At 38.7% G+C, this 5396-nt stretch overlaps 1 long non-coding RNA gene across 1 annotated transcript; it reads right to left on the bottom strand.

The window, feature by feature from the left end:
- Positions 1-3037: 3037 nt before the first annotated feature.
- On the bottom strand, positions 3038-4440 carry LOC147031071 (uncharacterized). The gene is made up of 3 exons (XR_015056651.1): positions 3805-4440; positions 3500-3557; positions 3038-3210 (listed from the first exon to the last, which is right to left on the bottom strand). It is a non-coding gene; the product is annotated as an uncharacterized LOC147031071 (long non-coding RNA).
- Positions 4441-5396: the final 956 nt, after the last annotated feature.

The raw sequence follows: 5396 nt of genomic DNA, 5'->3' as shown, positions 1-5396 counted from the left end.
ATTTTCAATAAAAGATTGGCATTATGCTGATGTTGATAAACCGACAACTTTAGATTTAATTAGAATGTTAAATAATGAAAAAATTATAAAGTTAAGAAAAGGTAAGGCTCTTTTAGAAATTCAAAAGAAATTTTATTGGTTTCCTGTTGTAAAAAAAATTATTTTGGATACAGGAATAACAAGAAATCCTGATGAATATATGTATAATATTCTATGGGGTGTAAACGATTCAAGGATAGTAAGGGATGAGGAAGGAGTTGAAGAAGAGAGGGAAGAGGAGGAAAAGGAGAAGGAGGAGAGGGAGAAGAAAGAGAAGGAGGAAAAAGAGAAGAGAGAGAAGGAGGAGAGGGAGAAGAGAGAGAGGGAGGAAAGAGAGAAGAGAGAGAGGGAGGAGAGAGAGAAGAGAGAGAGGGAGGAGAGGGAGAAGAAAGAGAAGGAGAGGGAGGAGAGGGAGAAGAAAGAGAAGGAGGAAAAAGAGAAGAGAGAGAAGGAGGAGAGGGAGGAAAGAGCGAGACAAAATAAATATCAAAATATGGAAACCAGTGAGATTAAAAAAGATTAAGGGTATTACAGAAAATAACTCAACCCACCGAGGAGGAAAAGAAAGAATTGACAAGTCTATTTGCAATACTTTCGACAAGACTATTAGCATCGACAAGATATGGATTTTAATTCAAGTTTTTCATTTTTTTTTCTTAAATAAATGGAGGAGAGAGTGAAGGCATTTCTAAGGATTCTTTATGTTTTAAAAATTAAGATTCAAATGTGCATGTTGGAAACTAAAAAGGTTTTTGCACTCTGCAGGAATTTTTCTCATAAATAAATGAGTTATTGTCTCAAATGTAAAAAGAAAACTAATACTAAAAATATTTCATATATTAAAAGTAAAAATAACAGGGTTATACAAAAAGGTATATGTTCGGTGTGTGGTTCAAAAAAAAATCAATTTATCTCCCAACACAAACTAGGAGGAGATATCCAAAAGTTTTTATCAGGAAGTAAATTTACAACTACTGGAATACCAGGGGAATTACATCTTCCAGGGTATTCTTTCTGTGGCCCAGGCACAAACTTGGATAAAAGATTAGATGAGGCAGACAATCCTAAATCCTGGAGTAAGCCTATCAATAGAGTTGATGAAGTGTGCATGAGACACGATATTGATTATGGGAATACCACAACGTTGCAAGAAAAGCATGAAGCCGATAGAGAAATGTTGTATAATTTGTCTCTGATACAAAATCCAACCTTGAGAGAAAAAGTTGATAAGTTCATCGTGAAGAAGATGATTAGTGCTAAATTGAAACTTGGACTTGGAAATTCAAAAAACTTATAGGCTCTAATGATGCCATTAAGACTGAAGAGCAATTAGCTGATGAATTACATAAACCAATATTCACAAAGTTTCAGAGAAGGAAAGTTTATTCCAAGGAAGTAGATTATATCTGGTCTGCTGATTTGATTGAACTCAATAATGATAAGGGGTACAAGTATGCTTTAACCGTTATTGATTTGAGGAGTAGATATGCGTGGGTTGTACCATTAAAAAACAAAACAGGTAATACTCTTATGTTAGCCTTCCAACAGATATTTAATAAAAGTAAGAGAAAACCTAAAAAATTGTGGACTGATGAGGGTAGGGAGTTTTATAACAAGACATTTATGAATTTTCTAAAAAATAACAGTATTACATTATACAGTACCTTTAATGAAGGGAAGGCAGTTGTTGTTGAACGTTTTAATCGTACCTTAAAAGAGAGACTATATAAAAAATTCACACAACTCGGTTCACAACAATGGTCATCTTTTATTCAAGATATTGTGGATAAGTACAATGACACGATTCACACGTCAACAAATATGAAGCCATCAGAAACATTTACAAAATTAAAATATGAAAAAGAGATTAATGTCAGAAAACCTAAGTTCAAAGTTGGTGATATCGTAAGAATATATAGGTGGAAATCTCATTTTGAAAAAGGTTATACGAAAAGATGGACCAACGAGCTTTTTAAAATTGTTGATGTAATAGATACGGTTCCTTGGACTTATAAGATATATGATTTGGAAGGGAAGAGATTTTAGGTTCATTTTATTCACAGGAATTACAAAAGACAAAGATAAATTGAAATTTTTGACTCCGCCCCTTTTTGGCTCCACCCACACAAGCCCCCGCCCACACAAGCCCCGCCCACACAAACCCCACACAAACCCCACCACACACCCCCACAAGCTCCAATAAATTGAAATTTTTGACTCCGCCCCTTTTTGACTCCGCCCACACACGCCCCTCCCAACCAAGCCCCGCCCACACACACCCCTCACCAACCCCACACAAGCTCCACACAACCTCCACACAAAAACTCCACACAAGCTCCACACACACAAACCCCACACAAGCTCCACCCATATTCATCATATTCACATAATTAGTGATTAGTTAATTAGTTCCCCACACACACAACATGTTTATTTAATTAAAAAATTATCCACCCATCCACACAAGCTCCACTCATCCACCCATCCCCCCATCTCTCCACCCATCCATTTATCCACACAAACCTCATCCACAGAAGCCTCATCCACATTCACCCCTCCCACACAAGCTCCACCCACATAAACCCCTGCCCATATAAACCCTGCCCACATAAACCCCTCCCACATAAGCCCTGCCTACACAAGCTCCACACAAAAACTCTACACACATAAACCCCTCCCACACAAGCTCCACCCACATAAACCCTCGCCCACACAAGCCCCACCCACACAAGCCCCACCCACACACACACCCCGCCCACACAAGCCCCTCCCACACACACCCCACCCACACAAGTCCCCACCGAAGCCCCGCCCACACAAGCCCCGCCCACACAAGCCCCACCCCCTCATCCCCCTGTGCGCCCCCACCTTTGACCCACCACCTCCCTCATCCCACCCCCCACCCTTCCCCACACACACACATGGGGAGGGGAGGGATGGGATGAGGGGGTGATGGGTCATTGGGGAGCGCACCTACCCCCCTCCCCCCCCAACCCCCCCCCTTTACATCTCTTTTATTCTTTTCTTGTAATTCAGAATCAAGTAATTGTAAACAAAACAAATATAATTTATTAATATTGAAAATATTAAATATTCATTTGCGAGAATGTACAATCTTTCCCAGCAATCTTCTTCAGATGCCTTGTGATTTCGAAACTCAGACACCATATTCTGTTTTGAAACAAAAAGTGGATAATAATTAGGTTCTATAAAGATAATTACATGGTAATATGAATAAGCCTCGTTGACCACTGAATTAACACACCAGGAGCCTGTCATCCTTTCAAGGTCAATAAAATGAATTCCAGTGTACTGACAAAACCACGTCCAAACTAATGATGCAACCAACATAAGGCGACATTCTAAAGAGAGAGTGATATTAATAATAATTCAGAAATATTTACCTCCAGAAAATCATGTGTTGTACGAGTGATATTAATAATAATTCAGAAATATTTACCTCCAGAAAATCATGTGTTGTACAAGATTGCTTCAACAGCTGATGTTGTGCGATAGTGCTGAAAAAAAAAAAATAAGTCAAGGGTATAGATGAAGAGACAGACAGGGAAAGCAACACACACACACACACACACGCACACACACACACATACACACACACATAGACACACACACACGTACCTCACCATTGGTTTAATTCATTCGAGATCAGAGACCAGTCATTATAAATCATTGGCCTCTTCAATAAGAGCAGAGAGAGGTAGGTAGAAAGACAGACAGAGAGAGAGGCACACACACGTGTCTCACCATTGGTTTAATTCCTTCGAGATGAGAGGACGTGATAAGACTTCATGCCACTCATTGAAAATGTCTTTCAATTCTCTTCTAAAATCATTGATCTCTTCAATAAGAGTATTAATTTCATGAACCACGTCGTGATATGTGAACTCAATTTCTTCCAATGCCCTGTCAGGGAAAAAATATATATATATCAGAATTATCATGATTTAATTAATAATCATTTGCTTCATCGTTCAAAGAGAAAAGCATACACAAACTTACCAACTCTGTAGTGGGCTGTTGGCTTCATCGGAAGAAATATCGTCCATGCCTCAGTTGTAAAAATGAAAATCCCGTCTGGCAGAAACTTTGTCTGGCGAACCGCTTATAAAGCAACGATGAGGAAATTGCTTAATCATTGGGTGTGGGCACAGGAAATGACAAGCTTCTCTTAATGATCTCATCTGGCCACCGCCCGAGTTGCAAATCGTTTTTGGACATAAACCACGCCATAAAAGTTTTGATTCAAATGTTTTCAGTTCGTGTTCTGAGATAAAATATAAACACGAGACCTTGTCTCACAGAATAGTTCCTATTTTTTCACAGCATGACAGTCCAAAACCACTTCCTCATTCACACAGCACGGCCGTGTCAAAAAAACTTCCTCATTTTCACGGCATGAACTGAAAACATTTGAAACAAAACTTTTTTCTGGCATGGTTTATGTACAAAAATGATTTGCAACTCGGGCGGTGGCCAGATGAGATCATTAAGAGAAGTTTATCATTTCGTAATGGCACAAAAGGGGTATCTTAAAAAATATAAAGATTCAAATGTTTTGTTTTTCAATATTTTAGATGGGGATTATTGTGCAAAGAAAATTAAACTATTGAAGGAATTTGAAAATGAACAAATGTTTATAGGTTCAATGAGTGAGCTAAACAATATGCATTGGTTATTTGATAAAGAGTGTCCCGGGGCTTAGGCGTTTCAGATATTTCTTTCGAATCACCTTTAACAAATCTTTATCTTGTTGTATGGGTTATTTGAATAGAGAGCCCCTAGGTTAAAAGGGGAAATAAAAAAAATGACCGTTTTTACAGCCATTTTTCCCTGCTGTGCAGGGGTTTGGCTTTTTCTTGAGGCAATGTTTTATGGCCGGATGCCCTTCCTGACACCAACCCTGGTCGCCTCTTACGACACACAGGGATATGGTACACCTATTCTAACCGGGGCATACACCGGGACCAGTACACTGGCACTCATTTCGCCGACCTCGGAAGGATGGCAGGCTGAGTCAACCCCTGGTGTTAATTCAGCAGCCAACGGGATTTGAACTCAGGACCCTGGGATCCCAAGCCGCCACCCTAACAACTAAGCCAACGCCAGGCTCCAGGTTAAAAAGGGAGACAAATAAATATACCTTGGGCTAAAAGGGGATTTATTTTTTAGGGGAAAAAAAGAAAAATTTCATGGCTGAAAATCCCCATTCATTTACATGGGGAAAAGTGAGCCAGAACCAGTATTCTTTCCCTACATATATATATATATATATATATATATATATATATATATATATATATATATATATATATATATATATATATATATATATATAT

This window comes from Eptatretus burgeri, chromosome 3, assembly GCF_056783735.1.
Source record: "Eptatretus burgeri isolate ZD-2024b chromosome 3, Ebu_testis_v1, whole genome shotgun sequence".
Classification (NCBI taxonomy): Eukaryota; Metazoa; Chordata; class Myxini; order Myxiniformes; family Myxinidae; genus Eptatretus; species Eptatretus burgeri.
The sequence above is the reverse complement of the archived record's forward strand: the minus strand, read 5'-3'. Positions and strand labels throughout refer to the sequence as shown.